Genomic DNA, 12,498 nt, shown 5'->3' on the forward strand with positions numbered 1-12,498 from the left:
GAACCCTCTTTGTTCGATACCTAGGTTCTATGCCGCTACCTCACCGAAAAAGATCACAGCCAAGGGAGTCCGTAAAAATGAAAGAAAAAAAAAGTTTGAACAATAAAAATGTTAAAAATGTCATTTGTCCGTAAAAAAATTAAAATAGTGTCAGTTTTGTCATTTTATGTAAGATTCTCTATTTTAAAACTTCATATTAAGTATTTCAATTACTACTCTATCAATTATGTTTTCAAAACTATAACAAAAAATTATTTATCTATTTAAATTTATTCTTTTCTTTCTTGTATTAATTATATATTTTGTCAGTTAATGTATTTTGTTTATCCAAACATATATGTAATAGTGTACAAAAGACATATATATTTATTATTTTATTGTTTAGTTTTTTTTTATGAGAAATTACTTATTATAATTGTCCTAGCCATTAAGTAAATAATATATATTTATATATTTTTTATTGGCCTTAAAAAATTTTAAATTAAATAATTAAAATTTGATCAAATAAATTTTTAACATTCATTATTTTTAATTTAGAATTTTTGAATATTTTTTTAAAGCATATTAGAAAAAAAAACAGGATTTAATTTTATAACTAGAATCACCATATATAATATGTAAATCAAAACATAAAAAATACCAAAATTTAAACTATTATCACTACAACAATTTTGACTATATGTTACATTAAAATATTACATAAATGAAGAAGCGTTATTAATGGGCAAGTGAAAAAAAAAAGGAGAATTAATTATTTTTTAACAAGTCCTGTATGTGTTAGGCGCCAAATGAAAAGAAATAAGGCGCCATGTGAAACTTTGCTCTCATTGAATCCCTAAACCCTAAACTACCCAAACCAGCTCCCTAAATCAGTGTCGCCTCCTCTTCCTCTCTCTCTCACTTAGTTTCCTCTCTCTCTCTCTCACTTAGTTTCCTCAGCCCTCTCTCTCTCTCATGCGAGTCGCTGAAACACACCATGACTGTGCCAGCTTCCCCGTCATTCTTTCTCTCTGATATCTCTCCCGCTGGACCTCTGTTTTTCTGTGAGGTATTTTGTTTTTGTTTTTTTAGCATTTAGATTTCAATTAATATCATATAATCAATGTATATATATATTCAATTTATTTGAGTCGAATGCCTTTTCAGTAGACACCAATTTCTCAGCCTAGAGAGAGAGAGAGAGCGAGAGAGAGAGTCGCACACAGAGATGGCGGGTCAGATTGTTAAAGCGAGGAGGGATGGAGGCATGCAGGACGTGCCCTCTTTGTAATAAGCTCTTGAGCGAAGCTACTACCATCTCTCTCTGCCTCCACACGAGTATGTTCCTTCTCTCGACTCTTTCTCTCGTCAATTCTTCTTTTCTCTCAAGTTTTTCGATGATTTTTATGATATGGGTTTGCTTTGTTTTTGCGTTTTGTGTCTGGGTTCTTCATGTTTTTGTGATTTTTTTGATCTGGGTTTTCAGCTATTATGGAATTCGTTTCCAATTTCTCGTCAAATCGTTGTGTTATTGATTTGCATTGCACGACCTGTATGTTAATTTCAATTCCGTATGTGTAATTTTTCTTCTTTGCGTTTTGAGTTGCTCCTTTTCTGTTTTGGTGTGTGATTGCTCTAATATGGAAATTTTAACAAGGTGAATGAGTCTTAATTGCTGTTCATGTACTTATTAGTGATAGTATTTTCGAATCTGAATTATTCATTAGTGTTTTTATTGTATTCTGTTATGTATATCTGATCTATTTAGTCTCTATTGATCTTGCTCCTCTTAGTATAGTATATTTATTTATATGATAGATGTTTTTGATCTAATTGTGTTATAGTCTCATGTTACTCGACGTTATGGTGAATATCTGGCCATTTAACTTGCAAGACTAAAGCTTTTTTAGTTGTTGCGTTATGAGCTTAGGCCCTCCCACCAAGAAATTTAGTGCAGTTTTGCAATGAAGTTTTTATTAAAAGAAATCGAACTATAGACATATCTTCATTTTTCTTTCTCGCATTTTTTAATATCTAATGTCCATAGTAAACGAAGCTAAATCCGTAGTATCGATTAGGCTTACAACAAGTATGATTTCCTTCCTACAGTATTGGTAATTAAGTCATCTATATTTTGGCAAGCAAATATTGAAGGCACAAATTGACCTATGCAGGTCCTCTAAGAAAAAAATTAAACTTTTGATACATGGACTCGTTAGATTTTACTTCTGGTGTGTCTTAATAACAACTTAGTAGTGTATATATATGTTTTTTATCTCTCTCTGTGTTGTTGTTATCACTTCCTTCTCTCGCACCTTTACTCTCTAGTCTCTCCAGCTATTCCTTCCCTTACCACCGTTGATGTCATCAGGCCATTGATGGCTGAAGGATGATCCCTTGAACCACACCACAACACCCACCCTTTTTTTTTTCTCTCTGCCTCAGCCCTTAGGCGACAAGCAAGAACAAGGGCCCAGATGTGGTTCTCTTTTTTTCTCTATCTTCCTCTCCATGCGTGTCTCATTCTCAGGTGGATTTTTATTTTTAGCTATATATATATAACTAATTAACCTATGTATACATATGTTTGTTTGACTAATTAACCTTAGTTTTTTAACATAAATTTCAATGTTAAGGTCTACCGATTGAATGATGATGGAAAATGGGATGATCAAGGTTGGGCATGTCACTCTTGACAATTTGGAGGTTTGTTCTTTTCCTTGATCCATTCTTATGCACATTTAGTGTTACAAAATTTTACAAACCCTTTCAAATAGAGTTTTTTGGTGGTTGCTATATATTGTTTGTATTATGACTGAATGTGAATATCATTTAGTCATTATTACACAACGAAGAGAAGAGCTTGGTTTATTTGTTTGTGATGACATTACTTTTGCATTTTGTTAGTGCATATGGAATTTTTTGAAAGCAAGAAGGTATTTTTTGAAAACATCTTTGGTGCATTTTGCTACTGGTTTAATGGCTTAGAATATTTATTTTGCTATTGGCTTTGGTGTATTTTGTTACTGGTTTGTGTTGATTTTTTACTGCCTACATATTGTAGAATTGAAAATTCACTGAATAAGTGAAAATAAATGCTAACATATACGTAATAATAAGTTTCTTCTTTTATTTGTAAGGAGACTTGTACAACTAGAAAGAACAGTAGATGAAAAGCAGTGGAAAGGCATAATTGAGTTGTAACATTGTGTCAAATGTAGGATTTGTAGGAAATTTATGAGGTAATCAAACTATACCTACATAAGCCTTCTTTCTTCCAGCCACTGCTTAACTAGCATAACTTTATCATTTTTGTCCTTCCACTCATTGGCCACCACAGTTGCTATACGGTTTGCTTAAACTTTTTCTCTTGCAAGTTCTCGCTCTAGAGTCCTCTTTTCCTCCTGAATTTTTTACTCAAATGAGGTTAGCATACCATAATTCTCAAAAAGACAACAAGTAAATTTATCTAGACTCACATTCAATTCTTCTATCTGTCATTTGTAATCGTGAATAGCATTGACTGCAACTCCTCCAGCTAGAACAACCTCCTCAAGTTCTTGAATGGTTTGGCTAAGCTTTTCCACCTCCTGAACCTTTTGGCAGTTTGTTTTCTCAAGGATTCTATTTTCTTCCTGCACATGTTACACATGTCAGTTACCTTGACAATTCAGCCTCACCATATGTATATGCCGAACCAACAAAATAGAATCTGGTGTGATGTTATAAATACCTGGCAGATCTCAATCTGTCTCCTCAACTCAAAGTTCTGGTTTTGAACCTCTTCAACTATCAAAGCTCTTTCTAAAGCACTTTGCAAAATCCTTTCTGCTTCAAGCAAACCTGATTCTTTTGACTTGGTGTGGCATTCCAAAGCCTTCTTATCTTCTTGGAGGGCTACAATCTGATGATATTAACAAGAAAACAATTGAAAAAAAAGTAAGGGCTTGAATTCTAGCCATGACCTGTCAAAATGCAAATGCCTCCATTAGATCTTATTTGAAGGACACTCATAATGTTTGAAAATATCTCATGAAAGACCATAATTCACCTTGTGCTCAAGAATATTTTCAGTGACAGAGACTTTTTCATCCATTTTTTCAACCTCGTTCTTGAGCTGGAAAGGAAATAACAACACAAAAAAACTAACTTCAGACATAATTAAAGTGTTAGAATACTGAATTTATTGTATGTGAAACTCAAGTGAATATAGTAGGCTGGCAGAAATTTCTTCGGTACCTCTTCTACTGCCTTATCTTTAAGAGTTTCAGTTGCTCTCAATGACTTGATTTCACCGTGAACAACCCCCAACTCCCTTTCCTTTTCTGCAAAATGATGGAAAAAAATAGTATCACTATATAAATGCCTCTCGGTTTACTTACAGGATTATATGAACTCGTTATTAACTTGTTAAAACAGTAAAATACAAATATACTGATAATACATATTGATATACATTCACTGTATTCTCTTAATGGCAGCAAGTTGTTTGACAAGTTTGATTTTATTTGCACTATATTCTCTTTTCTTATTTATAGCTTTGGTAAGTTATAGTTTATATGATAGTTATGGGATTGGCTTTGCATTCACTTGTTATATTATTTATTTATTTTAGTTTTCATCTTGCAGTAGTTCCCAAGCTTTGTTTGAATCTTCATTTTGTTTTCTATTATGCTTATTTATATTTGGATTTCTGAATTCTATTTTGTTCATGTTGATTATAGTAAGTAATGATTTGGATTCACACAACCGTAGTTGCTGATATATTAATTAAGATGTGGATTCCCTTGTAATTCTTTTTTGAATTAAGATATGGATGAATATGAATCATATGGCCTTTATAGAATAATGCATTTGATAATGTTTTTCTGATTTTTCTCAAGCTCCCTTGGGTATATTACTTAATTCTGTAGTAGGATTATTTATTTTGACATATTTAGGTCTTAATGTGATGTAATTCTTGATGCTTTCTATATCTGTAGTCTCTGTGTTGGATAATTTTCACACCAATAAGGGTCACGTATTTGTTTAGATCATTGGTGTTCAATTTGTTACGACTCCTATGCAGTATGACTTTAATGATTTGACTTGACTTTAAATGTCCTGACTGGATTTAGATGGGGCTAATTATATGTTAGGTTTGTGGCATCAGCTCGGCAATTGGTGAAAACTTTGGAGGTGCTGCTGGTGAATGATTTAGGCTATATGAAGAGATACGTACGCTGCTTGCAGGTAATTTTTTCTTTAAAGGAAAATGTATATCCTTAGTGCTTTAGTTTTTGTTTATGATTGTGACATTTAATTATTTGTGGGTGTGTTTTGGGAATCTGCTAGTTTTTGGTGAGATATCATTAAATGTTATCAAGACACAGTGGCAAAAAGTTTCACTTTCACCTTTATGTCATCTTTATAGCACAGTAATATTTCAAGTAGTTTCTTTTCACAAGTTTGGAGTGTCTAAACAATATCATATAATATCTCATATCACTTGTATTTTAGTTACAACCATCTTTCCAAATAGGTTTGCGTTTGTAATATATTGAGAAAGACTTAGAAATGTTATAATATATGATCAGACTCAACTCTAAGACAACTTTTACATTAGTAGCTTTTTGGTTACTGTTTTATTGATTTTTTTTTTCCCTTTCTTTTAAATTCTAATTACATTTATGCTTGCCTTTCAGATTTCTGAAGTGGTTAATAGTATGAAAGACTTGATTGATTACAGTCGAGAAACAGGGACAGGACCTATGGGTAAGTTTAATGCAACTTAATCCTATTTAGATTTAATTATCTATTATTTTTTTCGTATGCATAATTTTTTAAAGTTGAGATCTACTTTGGATTACCTTACTCGAATTCACTGGTGGTCTGAGAGTTCCTTTGAGTAAGAAAAATTTATGCTTTATTGACCATTTTTTAAACCTTAAAAATTTGAGTTAGTACCTACCTATAATCTTTGTTTTAATATGTTGTCAAAAAGTGTTTGGTCAGATATTGTTTGTTCTTTGTCCTGGAAATAACTGTTGTATGAGACAGAACCCTGTCCTTTCAGCCTGTTAACTTTTGCATTACCATTCTTGCTTGTATAAGAAAAAAGTAATCAGCCTTTGGCAAGTTAGTATCCTGCACTTGACATTTGCAGTTTCCTGGGGTTTTATTATCTTATGGTGTTCAAGGCCCTGCAATCTTAATAGATCTTTATGCTACTTAAATTCTTCCATGTACAGTTTTGAGATATTGTTGCAAGCTCAAATAGGACTCTGTTAGTTATTTTGCTCTAAATATTTTGCTATATGCATATACCAGCTTTGTATTATGTTATAGACTATCAACTGTATTGAATAAGGCTTCTTGAGTTTAATATTATTAATGAACCAATAAACTTTCCATGATTCTATTGTTTAGCCATAGCTTTGTCTTTCTATATATAAGAGAGGACTAAATATTTACAAGAAAAACAAATTATTCAACATTGCTTGGCTCTTTAATACACTTCACAACAACTTTGATAATCATGATTTTCCATATAAATGAATTTCTAAGCTTTGCCTTGTGAATGAGCTAGATGACAGCTTGCTTCTTGAAGCTAGCTTCTTGGACTATGCTAATTGATTCCATGTATTATTTATTATCCCAAATCATATTTAATTTCTCTTTTAAAATAAATTATTTTTCATGTATTAAATCTGATTTGATTTTTGATACAGTAATCATCTACACATCATTATTTGGTCCTCCTTTTGGTGTATTGGTTATTCCAGTAAGCTTTATTGATTATAGGCTAACTTTTCTTGATGTTCGTTCTCTTAGCTTTGTGCATTGAAATGGTGAGTATTTTGGCGGTCCTCGTTGTATTGTTGTTGGTCTAATACTCATAATACTAACTAATTTGAGTTATTGGGCTTAGTGTATCAATTAGCATGATGTTTAATATTGTGTTTAAAAAATATGTTTTCTTTAATCTTTTTATGGCAGGGGGACTAAGAAGTTTCAAGAAATCTTTTTGTTGTTGGTCTAATATATATGCTCATGCTTGCTGATTTTTGTTGAATTTGATATTTGTGGTTATTTTTTATTTAAGATATATATTGGTTTCTTTAACTTTTATTGTGCTTGAATGCATTTTTAATTGAAATCAGAAGTAATTAACTAGCCATTGATTCTCATGGTCTTCTAAAGTAGCATCTTTCTGATTATAATCTATTGTATATATATATATATGTTTGGTTGGTGTATCATTTGCATTTTCATTTCATAATCATAAAGTGTTTGAGCTAACTTTTCTAATGAGTATTTTACCAAGCATAAATTTTCAATCTTTCATGCCTATGTGCTATAGTTAGTGTAATTGCATGGCCAATTTATAAAGTCGTAATGAGTTTATTAACTTTCTTTCTTTTTGTACTATTTTAGTTTACTATTAACTCTAAGTTTAAGCATTAATTATTTAAACTCTTGTGTAGCTAAGCAAATCAACTTTACAACAAAGACAAGTGCACAATGGAATGGATGATGAATTGGAGGGTGGAGCAAGCTTCATGGTTTACTTTTTGTGTATCTTGTTATGTTTCTCGTTTTTACTTTTGAAGCACAAGATGTGAAAGACTATAGAATTTTATTATGTATGCTTTTAAATTCAAGTTAGAACTAAGAACTTTTGAAGTGGATAGTGTCATGGTTTGAAGTAGTTTGTCTTCAAATGAAAAAATACTCATGGTTTATCATATATATTGAATATTTTAAATTTTTTGATCTACTTAATATTACACTTGTGATCAATTGTGATTTTTTTAATCAAAATACAATAATAAAAACTTTTTATAACAATTAAAAATGCATATTACAAAATAACAAAATGTTATTAATGGGAGAATTTACAATAATTATGGTTGTTTTGTATAATATATTATAATTGGGACAAAAAATTATGATTTATATAATAGAATGAACTAAAAATGTTATAAAATGATCAAATATAACAATCTTCATAATAGTTGGAAAGTGTTATGCATAAAGTATAAGATTAAACTCCAAATTTATAATCAAATACTCCAACTAAATGTTATTATTTGAATATTATAGCAACTAAAAATGTGTTATTGAATAGTTTAAGATAACATCAAACATAACGTTTGAATATTGTTATAGAAAAGACAGGACTTTTAATAACAGGGGCTATGTTAGCGTTTTCAAAAGCTTTATCAATACTCCCGGTTAGCAGTTTTTAAGTGTTATAAATACTATTTTTTCTTGTAGTGTATGAACACCAAATTTCAAATTGTTGACTGTGAGAACTCGTCAACGATGTTAAGTTAGAAAAATCAAAGTATAGTGCTTATAAATGAAGAACTATAAAAATCTACTAAGAAACTTAGAAAATAGTTGCAACAGGAGATGGGGAAAAGAACTTGTATTTCTCTTGATACCAAGCTACAGTATTTTTCCAACCCCCTTCAATGATGAAGTGAGGTTCCCTTTATAGAGGGTTCTAATGGCCCCTAATACATTGTGGTCCCAGGGGACCAGATTGTTCGAAAGTACATTGTCAGGGAAGTGGCATCAGACGAAGTGGCACAGGTGGTTGTGGAGTAGAAGGTTGTGGTGTCAGCTTCAGTACATGGTCAAAATATGTGGGAGCTCCCCTACTTTAGTACCTGAATATGCCTCCACTACTTATTTAGTACGAGTGTCAGAGGTTGGCTGGGAAGGACCACATCAGGTACCATGTTCGTACGAGCACTACTTGTCTGGCGTGGTGTTTATGGTCAGACACCTAGGGCATTCAGGGCCGTACCTCCATACGTACTTCGCCTCCTCTTGGTTTGTAGGTACATCTCATATTTGTACGAGCTCCTTGAACCACAAGTTTTCACCCTCACAAGGTACCTTATTCCTAAGGGCTTCAAGAAATCCTTATATGTTATTCCTAGATGCCTGACAACCAAGGATTTCACGAGATGGCCCTAAGAAAATTAGATGAGAAGGGAATCTCGACCCCAAGCGCATATTCTGGGCACAAGTTGTTTCTCCGTAGGCGTACGAGGTAGGGCATACAAATTGTTCTCGCGAGGCCTTGGTGCGCGGGTGCGCGAAGCCCTAGTGTGCGGGTGCGCAAAGCCGATGTGCGCGGGTGCACGAGGCCTTGGTGCATGGGTGCGCGAGGCCATGATGCACAAGGCCCTGGTGCACGGGTGCACGAGGCCCTGATGCACGGGTGTCCGAAGTCCTGGTGCGCAGGTGCATGAGGTCCTGGTGTGCCAGGTCGTGGTGCACGGGTGTGCGAGGCCGTGGTGCGCGAGTGCGTGAGGCCGTGGTGCGCGAGTGTGCGAGGCCTTGGTGTGTGGGTGTACGACACCCTTGGTGGGCGTACAAGGTGACGTAATCCAAAAGTGGCCTTTCAGACCTTCATCTGGGCGAGGCGAGGTAAGATGCACCAAGGGTCACAGCTTCGCAAGGGTCTCGCGTGGGGCTTTTTCGCGAAGGCCTTTTTTGAGGAATGGGTCTCGCGTGGGGCTACACACGAGGGTGCTTGGCGTGCCCGAGGTCACTAGGGGGAAGTCTCAATTTTTTCCTCGAGTGCTCACTGTGGCCCTCTCAAGATCATGTCCAATTTTTGGCATTCACACTTGCCCTCCAGTCTACAAGAGGGTGTTCAGGCTCTCTAGTAGACTTCGAGGTGCGATGTTTTTGGGATGCTCGTGAGGTATTAGCTTTCTTCTTCATTGTGGCATCATAGAGAAACATACTTTTGAGTTGAGGACTAACATGAGATGCTGAGAGTGAATGTGAGCCTATCATTGTGCTCCGTAGATCTCAAGGCAAATGCCAAGCCCCCTTCTTGATCATTAATTAAGCTGTGGATCCAATGGCTACAATGAGTTTGTGGTTCTTATAAATAGACCTCCATCTCAAGCATAACATTTTAGGAACTTTTCTAAGTCCTGCAACATAATCGGTCTTTATATATATATATATATGTGTGTGTGTGTGATCATTTTTTTTGGCTTCTCTATGCTTGAGGTCCTTTTGAGCTCGCTCAAAGGGGTTCGATAGGTCTCTCTTTTTTCATTATGCTTGAGGTCCTTTTGAGCCCACGCAAAGGGGTTCGATAGGTCTCTCTTTGGTACACCTTGGTTGTATTTATAAGGATATATTGACCCTTTGGGTTATAGCCATCCTTTTATATACTTTTGTGCGCGCTTATTATTTTTTTTGCGAGAAGCATCCTTCTCGTCATTATGCATAGTACTATTTTTGCAAGGGTCTCTTTTAGGACCCTTTTTGGCTAGACGGCTTGGTGACCGTTCTAGGCTTATTGGTGGATGCTCTTCCTAAGGTCTTTCGTCTCATGGAGGCATCAGCCTTTATTAGGAGGTTGTTCCTGAGGCTTTTCCTCTCATAGAGGTATCCGCCTTTATTAGGAGGCTCTTCCTGTAGGACCTTTTGACCCTCTTGATGTTCATAAAGGTAGCTAATCCTTGTGAACTCGAGAGATGCCTTGCAAGGTTTTCTTCCTTATATATATTTTTTATAAGAGACTCTTTGAGGACCCTTTTTGGGTCTCTTTTAGGACCCTTTTTGGCTGTGAACTCTACCCCCCAAGTGGTTGGCGAGATTTATTTCGTCGGGCATTTTGATCATTTTGCTCAGGCACTTTGATAATTCTAATTGGTGATAGGTACACAAGAGTTAGATTTGTGTTCACGTAAATGAGGGATGCGACATGTCAATAAGAAACATATTCATTCAAAATAAGGAGAGTACAATGTTCTTTCTACATATCAGGGCATCTAAGTTACCCCTCTAATTCGTAGTTGTTGGGGGGCTAACTGTGGTAACCTTTTTGATGTTCATACTAAAAGTGGAGCTTTAACCATCGATTATGAACTCCTCGGTGATTTTGGGGTTGAACTCTCTCGGGTTTGTACTACCATCGCCATAAGTTCTGGCGGTCTCATGACTGTACGAAGGGACGTGTTATAACATTCCCTTGCTTCTTTCTGGTCCCCTTTCGTGCTCGCCACCCCCCTATGAGTTGGGAATTTTATGGCCAAGTGGTATACAGAGGTTATCACCTTCAATTCTCTTAGGGAGGTTCTCCCTAATACTGTGTTGAAAGCCGAGGAGCAGCTTACTACGACAAAGTTCGTCATCACAGTGGTCTGTCTGGGCGGCTCTCCCATAGTGAGGGCTAACTCGATTGTACCCAGAGGTTGTATCGAGTCTCCTGTTGTTGACCACGATTTTGGCCAACGAAAAGTAGACGTCAAAACTACAATAAACCTACAAGAGAAAAAATGACACTGATAATTTTTATAGTGGTTCAGCCCCAATATGTTGGTAATAGCCTAATCCACTTAGAGTTGTGATTTATAGATCTACACTCAAGATCAGATGAACCTGTGTCAACTAAGTTTCTTAAATGAAAATGAAAAGAATACAATATTTCTCTCAGAATACAAAATACTCTCTCAGGAAAATCATAATCTGAATCTCTTCAATGATGCCATGAGCTCTTTATTTATAGGCTCAGGATCGTACAAATCGAAATCCCTCATAATCGGGATATTTCAGTTTCTCTCACAATATTTAATTAATAATAAAATTTAAAATACAAAAATATGCGATTTCTTTGGGATAATCTAAGAGATTCCCGCTGTGGGTATGACTAATTCTAGCTGAAGTCGTTACTGAAATTTTGCTGCATAATGATGATCTGTCTAGTCGGCCAACTTTACTCCTTGAAAAGAGACTGATCGGCCAAAGCACTTGACTAGTCAGCCAAAACAGATGACTGGTCGGCCACACACTTCACCGGTCGGCCAAAACAGATGACTGGTCGGCCAAGCACTTCACTAGTCAGACCAAATAGATGACTGGTCGGCCAAGCACTTCACTGGTCTGTCAAAAATCTTTACCGGTCGGACAAAAATTCTACCAGGTCAGAGAGATCACTTCCAAACCAGATAAATAATTTTCATGTCAGTAATATCACCAGATTAATCTAAAACCTTTGACCCAGCCATTTCTTGCCACTTGTCACTTTTATTTCCACGTCATCATTTTCAAATTTTGGGGATAACATTTGCCCCCCAAGTTTATTATATGATATACTCACATAATAAACTTTTTTCTCCAACTGCTGACGGCATAAAAAGAGAAAACTGACTTTACACATTCTCCCGCCTTTGCAAAAAAACCACGACGCCTTACCAGACCACGATCATTGTAGTTAACTGTTCCCAATCATGGGGGAGAGAATAGCCAAGAGAATTCCAAGAGTCTAAGGGTAAGTGAAAATTTCCACTCTCTTCCCTTTAAATAGACCCATAGGTGCTCACAATTCATAAGCAAAAAGAAAAAAAAAGGCTCACAAACCTCCCATTTGTCTCTTGGCCAAAACCTTCAAAGCTTCTCCTCCTCTTGGCCGAACTCCAAGAAGGGCTCCAATCTTCTTCAAGCAAATCCAAGGATTCTTCAAGAAATCAACATCTATTCAAGACATTTGGGTAAGTT

General features: G+C 35.4%; 1 long non-coding RNA gene across 1 annotated transcript; it reads left to right on the plus strand.

Annotated features, from left to right (window-relative positions):
- Positions 1 to 2,410: 2,410 nt before the first annotated feature.
- Positions 2,411 to 5,027, plus strand: LOC133805206 (uncharacterized). The gene is made up of 3 exons (XR_009878889.1): positions 2,411 to 2,509; positions 2,616 to 2,685; positions 4,962 to 5,027. It is a non-coding gene; the product is annotated as an uncharacterized LOC133805206 (long non-coding RNA).
- Positions 5,028 to 12,498: the final 7,471 nt, after the last annotated feature.

The sequence above is a fragment of the Humulus lupulus genome, chromosome X, assembly GCF_963169125.1.
Source record: "Humulus lupulus chromosome X, drHumLupu1.1, whole genome shotgun sequence".
NCBI lineage: Eukaryota > Viridiplantae > Streptophyta > Magnoliopsida > Rosales > Cannabaceae > Humulus > Humulus lupulus.